We start from the raw sequence: 17,250 nt of genomic DNA on the forward strand, positions 1-17,250 counted from the left end.
CGCCAAAGGGTATGCTCAGCGCTGTAAAATAGCAAGGGGGACAGAACATGAGTCAAGACAGTAACAATACAATACAATACACGAGGGGTTCGGGGGCCCTGCTGCCCTGTATCAGTACTTCTGCTATAAGGCGGTCAGGAAGCGGTTAATAAGAAAGTACATTTTTTTTGGTGCTTTTTTCCATTTTATAGTAAAAATAGTGATTGTTAAATCCACCGAAATTAATGTGGAGCTCCAGTTAAGTCTGAAAAAATAGCAGCTACAAAAATTGTACTTCCGCTTGCGATCGTCTAAGCAGTTGGAGTGGGAGTGGGTACCTGTAAAAATTAGGTTACTCCCCAAAGATGCCAATTTCTCAAGGGGAGTGGGGGACCAGTCCTTAAAACGGAACTTCCCTTTTTGGGTGGAGCTCCACTTTAAGTTTTATGTGTCCCAAAAAAAGGTATACAATTCATTTGGGTACAGTTTTGCATTAGAAAGTGAAAAATGGTCTGGTAATTAAGGTGTAATACATGCTGGTACTCAAGTGGTTAAAAAAAGACTCATAAAATAACTTGCCTATAAGAGGTCAGTTATGAGATGTGTCCTAATTTTAACATATTCCAGTTATTAAGCTATGATAAAAGGTAGCACACATCTTGCTAGGATCCCAATGGGCAAAACCTATATATTTTATATACACTCACCAGCCACTTTATTAGGTACATCTTGCTGGTGCCAAGAAAATATACCCCACACCATTACACCACCAGCCTGAACCATTGATACAAGGCTGGATGGATCCATGATTTTGTGTTGTTTACACCAGATTCTGACCCTACCATCTGAATGTCGGAGTTGAAATCGAATGCCCATTCTCCTCTGGTCTCTGACATCAACAAGGCATTTTCTTGCACACAACTGTTGCTCACTGCAAATTTTCTCTTTTTTGAACCATTCTCTTAACCCTAGAGATTGTTGTGCATGAAAATCCCAGTAGATCAGCAGTTTTTGAAAGACCAGCCTGTCTGGCACCAACAACCATACCACGTTCATAGTCACTTAAATCCCCTTTCTTCCTCATTCTGATGTTCAGTTTGAACTTCATCACCACATCTTGATGCCTAAATGCATTAAGTTGCTGCCATGTGATTGGCTGATTAGCAACTTGTGTTACCAAGCAATCGAACACGTGTACCTAATAAAGTGGCCTGTGAGTGTATGTCATTCATGCAGCTGCTTTTTTGATTCACAGATTCTAGTATGTTACACTGCAAGTGAAAGCAGGTGTTATGAGTAGCATCCCAAGCAAAGAACAAGCCTTTTCAAAAGGAGATTTGCAATGGCAGTCCACCTCTTTCTCTTGGAATTGGTTTTCTTGTAAATTATTTTAATAAAATGATACATTTCTATTTGTCATAAAATAGTGCCGTGCATATATCTCTATAACCTCATATATGAATTAAAGCATCCAAACCATGTGATTATGCAATAATTGTGAATACACTGAATACAACTTAAAAGTCTATAATGTGTGCTTGATCCGTGTGTATATAATTTGTTCCCACACAGGTGCTCTTTATTGCTTTCATCCACATATATTCCTATAGGTGCTCCTCCACCAGAGATATACATATACTGTATACTTTCACCTCCTTTTATGACCCAAATTGCATAGGTCAAATACCGCCTTTCCCTTTTACCCGGGAAGGTATACTGCGTAGATAGATAACCTGATGAAGTCACATGTCATCGTGACGCAACGCGCGGGCACGTGGTGAGACAACTTCCGGTCGTGTTGACGCAAATTCCAGCATGGACGCCATCTTGGAACTCCTATTCAGATCCATGTAAAGTACACCCACAGAATGTGGATATGTACAAAGGCATATATTTCTAGTGGTAAATGTGAGTGGGATTTGTACCTTTTTACCATTTGAGTTATTAAACTTTAATACACTATGGGAGCATCTTTTATTCTCTTTGGCCATATGAGGAGCAATTACTTCCAGGACCACTTTGAGGAGGCTACGTGCGGGACCTTGCACACCAGTGAGGGAAACTGACACAGCAGGTGGACCTTACATCCATTGGAGAGGGTACGTGTTCTACAACGGTGGTGTTTGTTACTAGAGATGAGCGAAGAAATGAAAAATTCGATTCGACTGATTCGGCGAATTCGTGGACAATATTCGATTCGAGTCGAATAAATTCGCTGTGAATTTAACTTAAAAAAGGGTGTTTCTAGGCTTCAGAGAGACTTAATATTAGTGCAGAACACTGTACCTTTAATTTAAATGCCCTTGGAGTCTGCTGGGGAAGAGAAATAATACTGTCAGTCAGTATGACATGCAGATGAGTGCCGTCGATCTTAGAATCACCGCACACTTCACTCATTTGGGCAGTCACGGGGCCAAAACCAGAGTGTGGAGCCACAGTGTGGCGGTGGAGGCAGCAGCAATGGGAGGCCATACAGCACCCTATGACAAAAATGGAAACCACCAGCAGTGTGAGGAGACCTGAAAGTGGCACATGGCAGAGTGTGGCGATAGAGACAGCAGCAATGGGAGGCCGTACAGGGACCCATGACACACTCTGGACCTGGCAGCAGCATGAGGAGGCGGTACAGGGGCCCATGACAGATTACGGGCCTGGCAGCAGCATGAGGAGTCGGTACAGGGGCCCATGGCAGATTACGGGCCTGGCAGCAGCAATGGGAGGCCGTACAGGGACCCATGACACACTCTGGACCTGGCAGCAGCATGGGGAGGCGGTACAGGGGCCCATGACAGATTACGGGCCTGGCAGCAGCATGAGGAGTCGGTACGGGGGCCCATGACACACTCTGGACCTGGCAGCAGCATGAGGAGGCGGTACAGGGGCGCATGACAGATTACGAGCCTGGCAGCAGCAACTTGGACAGGAGGACGTTCAGCTTCTGCACCGTCGGGTGCGTGCTCGCAAACTGTTGTCTCTTGGAAACGGATTCCAAGAAAGACTGCTGACGGAATCCGTGAAGAGGAGTAGCAGGAGAAGGAGCATCTGAACGAGCGGAATATGCCAACAAGCGACAACAGTGGCCCATGACAGATTACGGGCCTGGCAGCAGCATGAGGAGTCGGTACGGGGGCCCATGGCAGATTACGGGCCTGGCAGCAGCTATGGGAGGCCCGTAATCTGCCAGCACCCTATGACAAAAAATGGAACCCACCAGCAGTGTGAGGAGACCTGAAAGTGGCACATGGCAGAGTGTGGCGATGGAGACAGCAGCAATGGGAGGCCGTACAGGGACCCATGAGAGACTCTGGACCTGGCAGCAGCATGAGGAGGCGGTATAGGGGCCCATGGCAGATTAGGGGCCTGGCAGCAGCTATGGGAGGCCCGTAATCTGCCAGCACCCTATGACAAAAAATGGAACACACCAGCAGTGTGAGGAGACCTGAAAGTGGCACATGGCAGAGTGTGGCGATGGAGGCAGCAGCAATGGGAGGCCGTACAGGGACCCATGAGAGACTCTGGACTTGGCAGCAGCATGAGGAGGCGGTATAGGGGCCCATGGCAGATTAGGGGCCTGGCAGCAGCTATGGGAGGCCCGTAATCTGCCAGCACCCTATGACAAAAAATGGAACACACCAGCAGTGTGAGGAGACCTGAAAGTGGCACATGTTTGGGGCATGATTCATGGCGGATTTAGTCAGTTGTGTCAGGAACTGGTGGTTTGAAATCCAGACTAATCCACGCCTGATTCATTTTCACAAACGTCAGTCTCTCCACACTTTGGGTGGACAGTCGTGTCCTCCGCGGAGTTGCAATACCTCCTGCCGCACTAAACACGCGCTCCGATGCCACGCTACTGGCCGGGCATGACAGCCTTTCAAGGGCAAATTCAGCTAGTTGGGGCCAAAGGTCAAGTTTCGTTGCCCAGTAGTCAAGGGGATTGTCTACCTCGGTTGGCAGGGTGCTGTCCAAGTAGGCCTAAGCCTGTTGTTTGAGGTCCTGCTCCAGGTCCACCTGATGCTGCTGCTGCTGCTGCGGCTGGTTAGTAGTTTCCTCACTGCGCTGGTGAAGAAAGCTACTCATCATCGACTGCAGACTGAGGCAGCCGCTGCTGGTGGAGCTGCCACTGCTCCTACCACCCCACCCCTCCCCTGCTGCCATGGCAGCGGAACACGAGCGCACAGGGCCCACAGTGTCTGAGGATGGACGTTGGCGCAGACAGGCAGAGACCAGCTGACTACATAGGTGTTTTTTATAGTACGTTATTTTGGCCTCCCTCTCAGCAGGTGTGAAAAAGGCCACCATTTTTGAACGGTAGCGAGGGTCCAACAAGGTGGACAGCCAAAAGTCATCCCTCTGTCTGATGGTTATTATTCGGCTGTCGCTACGCAAGCAACCGAGCATGCTATGGGCCATTTGTGCCAAGGAATGCGAGGGACTCCCTGCCTCCATCTCCACAGCATACTGCCACGGTGCGTCTAGGTCCTCTGTCTCCTCTTCCTCCTCCTCTACCAGATGCTCCTGCTCCTCCACTCCTGTCCGCTGAGTGGAAAAACCACCCATTTCACTCAATAATTCCTGAGCACCAATGTCCTCCTCTACCTCCTCCTCTTCTTCCAGTCCTGCCCCCACAGGGGCCATGTGGCGTTGAGATCTGTGCGCCACGTCTACCGCACCCTGACCAGCCATTGTTAACAGCATTTGTTCCAGGACGTGCAACAGAGGAATGACGTCGTTCATCCCATAGTCCTGCCGACTCACGAATAGCGTGGCCTCCTCAAAGGGCCTGAGCAAGCGCAGGTGTCACGCATGAGCTGCCAATGGCTGACATCTAAGTTACACAGGGAGTACCTTTATCTGCTTTTAACATCAGGAAATCTGTGATGGCCTTTTGCTGTTCGTAAAGGCGGTCTAACATATGTAGGGTTGAATTCCACCTTGTTGCAACGTCACAGCATGAGGAGTCGGTATAGGGGCCCATGGCAGATTAGGGGCCTGGCAGCAGTTATGGGAGGCCCATAATCTGCCAGCACCCTATGACAAAAAATGGAACACACCAGCAGTGTGAGGAGACCTGAAAGTGGCACATGGCAGAGTGTGGCGATGGAGACAGCAGCAATGGGAGGCCGTACAGGGACCCATGAGAGACTCTGGACCTGGCAGCAGCATGAGGAGGCGGTATATAGGGGCCTACGGCAGATTAGGGGCCTGGCAGCAGCTATAGGAGGCCCGTAATCTGCCAGCACCCTATGTCAAAAAATTCAACACACCAGCAGTGTGTGAGGAGACCTGAAAGTGGCACATGGCAGAGTGTGGCGATGGAGACAGCAGCAATGGGAGGCCGTACAGGGACCCATGACAGACTCTGGACTTGGCAGCAGCATGAGGAGGCGGTATATAGGGGCTTATGGCAGATTAGGGGCCTGGCAGCAGCTATAGGAGGCCCGTAATCTGCCAGCACCCTATGTCAAAAAATTCAACACACCAGCAGTGTGAGGAGACCTGAAAGTGGCACATGGCAGAGTGTGGCGATGGAGACAGCAGCAATGGGAGGCCGTACAGGGACCCATGACAGACTCTGAACTTGGCAGCAGCATGAGGAGGCGGTATATAGGGGCCCATGGCAGATTAGGGGCCTGGCAGCAGCTATAGGAGGCCCGTAATCTGCCAGCACCCTATGTCAAAAAATTTAACACACCAGCAGTGTGAAGAGACCTGAAAGTGGCACATGGCAGCAGAGTGTGGCGATGGAGACAGCAGCAATGGGAGGCCGTACAGGGACCCATGAGAGACTCTAGACTTGGCAGCAGCATGAGGAGGCGGTATATAGGGGCCCATGGCAGATTAGGGGCCTGGCAGCAGCTATGTGAGGCCCGTAATCTGCCTGCACCCTATGTCAAAAAATTAAACACACCAGCAGTGTGAAGAGACCTGAAAGTGGCACATGGCATGAGAGACTCTGGACCTGGCAGCAGCAGGAGGAGGCGGTATAGGGGCCCATGGCTGATTAGGGGCCTGGCAGCAGCTATGTGAGGCCCGTTATCTTGCAGCACCCTATGTCAAAAAATTTAACACACCAGCAGTGTGAAGAGACCTGAAAGTGGCACATGGCAGCAGAGTGTGGCGATGGAGACAGCAGCAATGGGAGGCCGTACAGGGACCATGACAGACTCTGGACTTGGCAGCAGCATGAGGAGGCGGTATATAGGGGCCCATGGCAGATTAGGGGCCTGGCAGCAGCTATGTGAGGCCCGTTATCTTGCAGCACCCTATGTCAAAAAATTTAACACACCAGCAGTGTGAAGAGACCTGAAAGTGGCACATGGCAGCAGAGTGTGGCGATGGAGACAGCAGCAATGGGAGGCCGTACAGGGACCCATGAGAGACTCTAGACTTGGCAGCAGCATGAGGAGGCGGTATATAGGGGCCCATGGCAGATTAGGGGCCTGGCAGCAGCTATGTGAGGCCCGTAATCTGCCTGCACCCTATGTCAAAAAATTAAACACACCAGCAGTGTGAAGAGACCTGAAAGTGGCACATGGCATGAGAGACTCTGGACCTGGCAGCAGCAGGAGGAGGCGGTATAGGGGCCCATGGCTGATTAGGGGCCTGGCAGCAGCTATGTGAGGCCCGTTATCTTGCAGCACCCTATGTCAAAAAATTTAACACACCAGCAGTGTGAAGAGACCTGAAAGTGGCACATGGCAGCAGAGTGTGGCGATGGAGACAGCAGCAATGGGAGGCCGTACAGGGACCATGACAGACTCTGGACTTGGCAGCAGCATGAGGAGGCGGTATATAGGGGCCCATGGCAGATTAGGGGCCTGGCAGCAGCTATGTGAGGCCCGTTATCTTGCAGCACCCTATGTCAAAAAATTTTACACACCAGCAGTGTGAAGAGACCTGAAAGTGGCACATGGCAGCAGAGTGTGGCGATGGAGACAGCAGCAATGGGAGGCCGTACAGGGACCCATGAGAGACTCTAGACTTGGCAGCAGCATGAGGAGGCGGTATATAGGGGCCCATGGCAGATTAGGGGCCTGGCAGCAGCTATGTGAGGCCCGTAATCTGCCTGCACCCTATGTCAAAAAATTTAACACACCAGCAGTGTGAAGAGACCTGAAAGTGGCACATGGCAGCAGAGTGTGGCGATGGAGACAGCAGCAATGGGAGGCCGTACAGGGACCATGACAGACTCTGGACTTGGCAGCAGCATGAGGAGGCGGTATATAGGGGCCCATGGCAGATTAGGGGCCTGGCAGCAGCTATGTGAGGCCCGTAATCTGCCTGCACCCTATGTCAAAAAATTTAACACACCAGCAGTGTGAAGAGACCTGAAAGTGGCACATGGCAGCAGAGTGTGGCGATGGAGACAGCAGCAATGGGAGGCCGTACAGGGACCCATGAGAGACTCTAGACTTGGCAGCAGCATGAGGAGGCGGTATATAGGGGCCCATGGCAGATTAGGGGCCTGGCAGCAGCTATGTGAGGCCCGTAATCTGCCTGCACCCTATGTCAAAAAATTTAACACACCAGCAGTGTGAAGAGACCTGAAAGTGGCACATGGCAGCAGAGTGTGGCGATGGAGACAGCAGCAATGGGAGGCCGTACAGGGACCATGACAGACTCTGGACTTGGCAGCAGCATGAGGAGGCGGTATATAGGGGCCCATGGCAGATTAGGGGCCTGGCAGCAGCTATGTGAGGCCCGTAATCTGCCTGCACCCTATGTCAAAAAATTTAACACACCAGCAGTGTGAAGAGACCTGAAAGTGGCACATGGCAGCAGAGTGTGGCGATGGAGACAGCAGCAATGGGAGGCCGTACAGGGACCCATGAGAGACTCTAGACTTGGCAGCAGCATGAGGAGGCGGTATATAGGGGCCCATGGCAGATTAGGGGCCTGGCAGCAGCTATGTGAGGCCCGTAATCTGCCTGCACCCTATGTCAAAAAATTTAACACACCAGCAGTGTGAAGAGACCTGAAAGTGGCACATGGCAGCAGAGTGTGGCGATGGAGACAGCAGCAATGGGAGGCCGTACAGGGACCCATGAGAGACTCTGGAACTGGCAGCAGCATGAGGAGGCGGTATATAGGGGCCCATGGCAGATTAGGGGCCTGGCAGCAGCTATAGGGGGCCCGTAATCTGCCAGCACCCTATGTCAAAAAATTCAACACACCAGCAGTGTGTGAGGAGACCTGAAAGTGGCACATGGCAGAGTGTGGCGATGGAGACAGCAGCAATGGGAGGCCGTACAGGGACCCATGAGAGACTCTGGACTTGGCAGCAGCATGAGGAGGCGGTATATAGGGGCCCATGGCAGATTAGGGGCCTGGCAGCAGCTATGGGAGGTCCGTAATCTGCCAGCACCCTATGTCACTCTCCTCGCCAGTACTTCTTCGCCTGGCTGCTGAAAAGGCTGATGTCTCCCCCCGTTTCTGACCGCCCTCTGTTAGCTCTTCCTCACTGTACAGTGGGGCTGAGCCCACAGCATGCGATACTTCGCTTGGTGAGGGAACAGCAAAGGACAGGGGCAGGTAGAGGACACGTGATTTCAGTGGGCTTGGTCCCGGGCCATGCCAACTAACGGTTGTGTCTGACGTACCCACCGACCGTTGGCTGTAGGTGTCAGAGGTGACCTGGGAAGAGGAAGACGACCGAGCCAACCAATCAATGACGGCAGGGTTGTCGGTGGAGACACGACCGCTGGATGACACCGGGAGCACTGGCCTCTGGCTGCGAATACTGCTGCCTCGACCCCTTCCTCTGCTGCCACGTCTGCTCGCTCCTAAAACATTGCCTCCTCTGCCACTCCTCTGCATGTTGTCTGACATACTATTTAATTCAACGATTAGGTGTCCCTGAGTAACAATTCTCTGGCACTCAGTAACAATTCTGTCTGTCCCTGAGTATGAATTCTGTGGCCCTGAGTAACAATTGTGTGTCTGTGCAAGTAACAATTCTGTGTCTGTGCAAGTAACAATTTTGTGTCTGTGAGAGTAACAATTCTCTGGCACTCAGTAACAATTCTGTCTGTCCCTGAGTAACAATTCTCTGGCACTCAGTAACAATTCTGTCTGTCCCTGAGTAACAATTCTGTCTGTCCCTGAGTATGAATTCTGTGGCCCTGAGTAAGAATTCTCTGGCACTCAGTAACAATTCTGTCTGTCCCTGAGTATGAATTCTGTGGCCCTGAGTAACAATTGTGTGTCTGTGCAAGTAACAATTCTGTGTCTGTGCAAGTAACAATTTTGTGTCTGTGAGAGTAACAATTCTCTGGCACTCAGTAACAATTCTGTCTGTCCCTGAGTAACAATTCTCTGGCACTCAGTAACAATTCTGTCTGTCCCTGAGTATGAATTCTGTGGCCCTGAGTAACAATTCTGTCTCTGTGCGAGTAACAATTCTGTGTCTGTGCAAGTAACAATTTTGTGTCTGTGAGAGTAACAATTCTCTGGCACTCAGTAACAATTCTGTCTGTCCCTGAGTAACAATTCTCTGGCACTCAGTAACAATTCTGTCTGTCCCTGAGTAACAATTCTCTGGCACTCAGTAACAATTCTGTCTGTCCCTGAGTAACAATTCTCTGGCACTCAGTAACAATTGTGTGTCTGTGCAAGTAACAATTCTGTGTCTGTGCAAGTAACAATTTTGTGTCTGTGAGAGTAACAATTCTCTGGCACTCAGTAACAATTCTGTCTGTCCCTGAGTAACAATTCTCTGGCACTCAGTAACAATTCTGTCTGTCCCTGAGTATGAATTCTGTGGCCCTGAGTAACAATTCTGTCTCTGTGCGAGTAACAATTCTGTGTCTGTGCAAGTAACAATTTTGTGTCTGTGAGAGTAACAATTCTCTGGCACTCAGTAACAATTCTGTCTGTCCCTGAGTAACAATTCTATGGCACTCAGTAACAATTCTGTCTTCCCTGAGTAACAATTCTCTGGCACTCAGTAACAATTCTGTCTGTCCCTGAGTATGAATTCTGTGGCCCTGAGTAACAATTCTGTCTCTGTGCGAGTAACAATTCTGTGTCTGTGCAAGTAACAATTTTGTGTCTGTGAGAGTAACAATTCTCTGGCACTCAGTAACAATTCTGTCTGTCCCTGAGTAACAATTCTCTGGCACTCAGTAACAATTCTGTCTGTCCCTGAGTATGAATTCTGTGGCCCTGAGTAACAATTGTGTGTCTGTGCAAGTAACAATTCTGTGTCTGTGCAAGTAACAATTTTGTGTCTGTGAGAGTAACAATTCTCTGGCACTCAGTAACAATTCTGTCTGTCCCTGAGTAACAATTCTCTGGCACTCAGTAACAATTCTGTCTGTCCCTGAGTATGAATTCTGTGGCCCTGAGTAACAATTCTGTCTCTGTGCGAGTAACAATTCTGTGTCTGTGCAAGTAACAATTTTGTGTCTGTGAGAGTAACAATTCTCTGGCACTCAGTAACAATTCTGTCTGTCCCTGAGTAACAATTCTCTGGCACTCAGTAACAATTCTGTCTGTCCCTGAGTAACAATTCTCTGGCACTCAGTAACAATTCTGTCTGTCCCTGAGTATGAATTCTGTGGCCCTGAGTAACAATTGTGTGTCTGTGCAAGTAACAATTCTGTGTCTGTGCAAGTAACAATTTTGTGTCTGTGAGAGTAACAATTCTCTGGCACTCAGTAACAATTCTGTCTGTCCCTGAGTAACAATTCTCTGGCACTCAGTAACAATTCTGTCTGTCCCTGAGTATGAATTCTGTGGCCCTGAGTAACAATTCTGTCTCTGTGCGAGTAACAATTCTGTGTCTGTGCAAGTAACAATTTTGTGTCTGTGAGAGTAACAATTCTCTGGCACTCAGTAACAATTCTGTCTGTCCCTGAGTAACAATTCTCTGGCACTCAGTAACAATTCTGTCTGTCCCTGAGTAACAATTCTCTGGCACTCAGTAACAATTCTGTCTGTCCCTGAGTAACAATTCTCTGGCACTCAGTAACAATTGTGTGTCTGTGCAAGTAACAATTCTGTGTCTGTGCAAGTAACAATTTTGTGTCTGTGAGAGTAACAATTCTCTGGCACTCAGTAACAATTCTGTCTGTCCCTGAGTAACAATTCTCTGGCACTCAGTAACAATTCTGTCTGTCCCTGAGTATGAATTCTGTGGCCCTGAGTAACAATTCTGTCTCTGTGCGAGTAACAATTCTGTGTCTGTGCAAGTAACAATTTTGTGTCTGTGAGAGTAACAATTCTCTGGCACTCAGTAACAATTCTGTCTGTCCCTGAGTAACAATTCTATGGCACTCAGTAACAATTCTGTCTTCCCTGAGTAACAATTCTCTGGCACTCAGTAACAATTCTGTCTGTCCCTGAGTATGAATTCTGTGGCCCTGAGTAACAATTCTGTCTCTGTGCGAGTAACAATTCTGTGTCTGTGCAAGTAACAATTTTGTGTCTGTGAGAGTAACAATTCTCTGGCACTCAGTAACAATTCTGTCTGTCCCTGAGTAACAATTCTCTGGCACTCAGTAACAATTCTGTCTGTCCCTGAGTATGAATTCTGTGGCCCTGAGTAACAATTGTGTGTCTGTGCAAGTAACAATTCTGTGTCTGTGCAAGTAACAATTTTGTGTCTGTGAGAGTAACAATTCTCTGGCACTCAGTAACAATTCTGTCTGTCCCTGAGTAACAATTCTCTGGCACTCAGTAACAATTCTGTCTGTCCCTGAGTAACAATTCTGTCTGTCCCTGAGTATGAATTCTGTGGCCCTGAGTAAGAATTCTCTGGCACTCAGTAACAATTCTGTCTGTCCCTGAGTATGAATTCTGTGGCCCTGAGTAACAATTGTGTGTCTGTGCAAGTAACAATTCTGTGTCTGTGCAAGTAACAATTTTGTGTCTGTGAGAGTAACAATTCTCTGGCACTCAGTAACAATTCTGTCTGTCCCTGAGTAACAATTCTCTGGCACTCAGTAACAATTCTGTCTGTCCCTGAGTAACAATTCTCTGGCACTCAGTAACAATTCTGTCTGTCCCTGAGTAACAATTCTGTCTGTCCCTGAGAATGAATTCTGTGGCCCTGAGTAAGAATTCTCTGGCACTCAGTAACAATTCTGTCTGTCCCTGAGTAACAATTCTCTGGCACTCAGTAACAATTCTGTCTGTCCCTGAGTAAAAATTCTGTGGCCCTAATAACGTTTCTGTGGCCCTAAGTAACAATTCTCTGGCACTGAGTAACAATTCTGTCTGTCCCTGAGTATGAATTCTGTGGCCCTAACTAGCGTTTCTTTGTCCCTAAATAACGATTCTGTGGCCCTCATTAACAAGTCTGTGTCCCTGAGTAATGGTTCTCTGTCCCTAAGTAACTTCTCTCTGTCCCCAATTCTCGTTTCTGTGGCCCTAACTCTGTCCCTGTCCCTAGTACAGAGCGGTCTGCCTCTGTTCAATGACTGCAGGCAAATGAAGATTTCCAAAATGGCCGCTATATATACCTCGACCATTACACAGTGCTGGCTGGCTGGCTGCTGATTGGCTGATGCGATCACATGTCGTTGAGGAATGCATTATGGGGCAGCGCGCCTTGTCTGCGCGCCTTCCCCGACATCCCCGCTCCGTCGCCGCACATGTCAGCCGCCATTTTCGGAAAAATTTCGATTCGCGCGTCCGAATTAGGCTGTTTTTCGGATTCGGCACGAATCGAAATTTTTCCGAAATTCGACTCGAATTCCACTTCGGATACTTCGATTCGCTCATCTCTATTTGTTACCAAAAGTCGTTTTGACCCTGTAGGGTCACCTCATGGAGGTGAGGGACCATTGCACCTAGTGTGGAATTCACAGTATCCTGTTTCATGTTCTCATTGATTACAGGACTATAGAACACCTCCATCATTTGGACTGTTCTGGACTATTCAGTTAATTGGACATTTATTTCACGTTTGCGATTATTATTTAGGACACTTTACCATTTCATGGTTTTGGACTTTTTAGTTCATGTTGGTTGGTAGTTTATCCACTGATGATTTATGTATGGGGTTTTATGGACAGCGTGAGGCACTTTTGGTGTCACATATTCTCATGTTATTTTAGAACTCCCATTTGGGGTCACTCCTCATGTCATTATTTACATTTACAGCCTATTTTTTTTGTTCACTTTAGTGTATTGACACACATTTGCGCCTATCCCAGGTAGGGGGGCCACATATTCATTCAGTGATTGTTTGTTGTTCACAGGTGATTAGCCTGTATTCCTCTTCTTTTTTTCACGTTTACCACAATTTGTGGTTTCACTGATTCACTTCGCTTTACATCCTCCATTGGGATCACTTTATACACTAGTGGATCTTGGGCATGTAGGATATACATGTGCTTGTGTCACTCTATTTCATTTATATACTGGTACTGTTATATATGGTTCTATATTCATTATCACGGCATATATTGCATATATGCATATATACTTTTTTTTTTTCATTTATTTTCTCTGTGTGGCTAATTCTAGCCCAATAAGGGGAGGTGTTGTGGTTGTTTTTTTCTTTTCTGTCTTTTTTCGGGGTCTCATTGGTTGTAGTTTCACATATGCTGTTTATTTAGTCACATAGATACTCAGGAATTGTTTTCATAGGGGGGTTTATTGTCCACTATTTATATTCACATTGTGACTTATTATTATACAGTGCATTTACTAGCGCAGCATCACATTATTATACTGCGTAGATGACTCCACTTTCCTCCTCACTCTGCTGCAAACGGTCACGTCTCCTCTTTATCCCACAAATCCTCCGCATATGTAAACAGAAACGCTTGCCATAGTGCAGTATATAAACATAGCGTGATTTATTAAAAAAACAAAGTGCACTCACTTTTAAAAGTGTCCTGCTGGGACACCACAGTAAAAAACCTTGTTATAATGTATTTTCAATGTGTTCAGTAATTTCCAAGATGGAGGCTCGTAAACTTCCTGTTTAGCAGCTTGACTTCATTGGTCCACTCTACCTACTCTACTCTACCCTGCCAATGACGTCAAGCTGCTAAACAGGAAGTTTACGAGCCGACCATTCTTTGCTCTTATGCAGCATCACTTCTTTCTGACAGTTCAATTATCCAATATTTCTTCTGTATATATTTTATTTTAGTGTAGTTTATACCTTAATTCTTGGTTGAACAGAGTATTCTTCACCAAGTAGATAGAAACATTAATAATTCCCAGTCCTGTGAAACCAAGCAATGGCACCAGCTGTATTGAAAATAGAAAGTATAACGTTAAGCAATAGCAAAATGTTATTATTGGCAACAACAAATATCATTTATTTCGTTAAAAAAATGATCAGTCACCTATCCAAAGTGAGAAAAGCCTATTTGATAGGGATGACCATCTCAATTCACCAGGAATCTTTGACTTTATTAAGAGATCAGTAAAACTGATAACAAAGAATCTGACATTAACCACTTCCAGTCCAAGCCAGTACTGACATTTCTTTCCTTTTTGTAAAAAACATAATTTGTTTCTGCTAGAAAACCACTTAGAACCCCCAAACCTTTTTATATATATACAGTATATATATATATATATATATATATATATATACACATACATACACACTGCTCAAAAAAATTAAAGGAACACTATGAAAACACATCAAATCTCAATGGGGAAAAATATCATGCTGGATATCTATACTGATATGGTCTGGGTAATGTGTTAGGAAAGGATGCCCCATCGTTTCATGAAAATGAAAATTATCAACCTACAGAGGATTGAATTCAAACATACCCTGAAAATCAAAGTGAAAAAATGATGCAGCAGGCTAGTCCATTTTGCTGAAATTTCATTGCAGCAATGAAAATGGTACTCAGTAGTTTGTATGGCCCCCACGTGCTTGTATGCATGCCTGACAATGTCGGGGCATGCTCCTAATAAGACGACGGATGGTGTCCTGGGGTATTTCCTCCAAGATCTGGACCAGGGCATCACTGAACTCCTGGACAGTCTGAGGTGCAACCTGATGGCATTAGATGGACTGAAACATGATATCCCAGAGGTGTTCTTTTGGATTTAGATCAGGCGGCCATTCATGGTATCAATTCCTTCAGGGAACTGCCTGCATACTCTCGCCACATGAGGCCAGGCATTGTCATGCGCCAGGAGGAACCCAGTACCCACTGCACCAGTGTAGGGTCTGACAATGGGCCCAAGGATTTCATCCCGATACCTAGTGGCAGTCAGAGTGCCATTGTCTAGCCTGTAGAGGTCTGTGCGTCCTTCCATGGATATGCCTCCCCAGACCATCACTGTCCCACCATCATGCTGAATGATGTTACAGGCAGCATAACATTCTCCACGGCTTCTCCAGACCCTTTCACTTCAGTCACTGCTCAGGGTGAACCTGCTCTCATCTGTGAAAAGCACAGGGCACCAGTGGTGTTCTGCCAATTTTGGTGTTCAATGGCAAATTCCAATCGAACTCTATGGTGCCGGGCAGTGAGCACAGGGCCCACTAGAGGACATCGGACCCTCAGGCCACCCTGTCTGCTTCTGATTGTTTGGTCAGAGACATTCACACCAGTGGCCTGCTGGAGGTAATTTTTATAGGGCTCTGGCAATGCTCATCCTGTTCCTCCTTGCACAAAGGAGCAGATCCCGTTCCTGTTGATGGGTTAAGGACCTTATATGGCCCTGTCCAGCTCTCCTAGAGTAACTGCCTGTCTCCTGTAATCTCCTCCATGCTCTTGAGACTGTGCTGGAAGACACAGCAAACCTTCTGGCAATGGCATGTATTGATGTGCCATCCTGGAGAATTTGAACTGCATTGTGCAACCTGTATAGGGTCCAAGTATCACCTCATGCTACCAGTAGTGACACTGACCATAGCCAAATGCAAAACTAGTGAAAAACAGTCAGAAAAGATGAGTAGGGAAAAAAATGTCAGTGGACTTCACCTGTAAAACCATTCCTGTTCTGGGAGTCATCTCATTGTTGCTCATCTAGTGCATCTGTTGTTAATTTCATTAACACCAAAGCAGCAACTGAAACTGATTAACAACCCCCTCTACTACTTAACTGACCAGATCAATATTCCAGGAGTTTAATTGACTTGATGCTATACTCTGATTAAAAAGTGTTCCTTTAATTTTTTTGAGCAGTGTATATCTATCTTTATATACTGTATATATATATATATGTGTGTGTGTGTATTTTTAACTAGAGGCCCTAGATAATAAAATGGTGGGTGTTTCATATTTTATGTCACACAGTATTTGCACATCGGTTTTTCAGGTGCAAATTTAAAAAAAAGTATTAAAAACATCCAGATCCTACCCTAGCCATTTTGAATATAAATATAGATACATATCCAATCCATTATCGACTCTTAGTGATACATTCTTCTTGCATCAATACTTACCATTACTAGACACTGGAAATAGACTGATTCCCTTTTCTTTAGCTTACCTAAACGATAGAATTACTAAATTTGACAAAGCTTGGAAACCCTGGTCCGACTGGTTCAGAACTGTAACCTAAGATATTATTATGTTTAACCTTTTTTGGATACTCTAAAATGATTATTTCGTGGAACTAGTAGGACTGTTAGGAATTATTCAATATTTTCTTTTTTACCGCAACGTCTATACTGTGATATTGTGTAGCTTTTCACCGTCTTATTTTTTTTGCTTTTTTTGTTGTTGTAACTATATTTGTAAAACCAAAAAAACATTTATTATGGAAAAAAAATACCCTTTAATGAACTTTAATGCACAAAAGCACAGCATAATACCCAAGTGTCTGGTAAAATATAAAAGATGATGTTATATTAAGTAGATACCAAACCTGTCACGTTTTAAAATTGCGTATGCTCATCGAATGGTGCCGAATTTCAGTACCTAAAAAAGTAGGCAACGCTTTAAAAGCCTTTACAAGGTTACCAGTTTAGAGTTACACAGAAGATCTGACACTAGAATTATTGCTCTCACTCTGACATTTGTGGTGATACCTCACATGTGGTGCAGTATACATATGCATGTGGGACCAATGCGTGTGTTCTCATTTGTGTGTGAGCATGCAGGAATGGGGGGCAATTTATTTATTTTTTTATAGTGTAAGTTTACATATTTTTTAGTCACTTTTATTGCTGTCACAAGGAATAAACAACATCCCTTATGATAGCACGGGCCATGACAGGTTCTATTTTGGACAGATCTGGTGTCTATTAGACCCCATATTTCTTCTCTGGCCTCCAGAGCATCAGATCAAACTGAGATCAGTTTGATTTGATGCTTAACAAGCCGGTAAAGGCTT

General features: G+C 46.4%; 1 long non-coding RNA gene across 1 annotated transcript in view; it reads right to left on the bottom strand.

Moving 5' to 3' along the window:
- Nucleotides 1-17,250, bottom strand: part of LOC149473395 (uncharacterized) — a 70,889-nt gene that overhangs the window by 15,392 nt on the left and 38,247 nt on the right. The window contains exon 2 of the long non-coding RNA XR_016313279.1: nucleotides 14,102-14,190. This is a non-coding gene — a long non-coding RNA (uncharacterized LOC149473395). The remainder of the gene's footprint in view (nucleotides 1-14,101; nucleotides 14,191-17,250) is intronic.

Source organism: Staurois parvus, unplaced genomic scaffold (genome assembly GCF_062004578.1).
Source record: "Staurois parvus isolate SC_StPar_1 unplaced genomic scaffold, SC_StPar_1.0 ptg000017l, whole genome shotgun sequence".
In the NCBI taxonomy this organism is placed as follows: Eukaryota; Metazoa; Chordata; class Amphibia; order Anura; family Ranidae; genus Staurois; species Staurois parvus.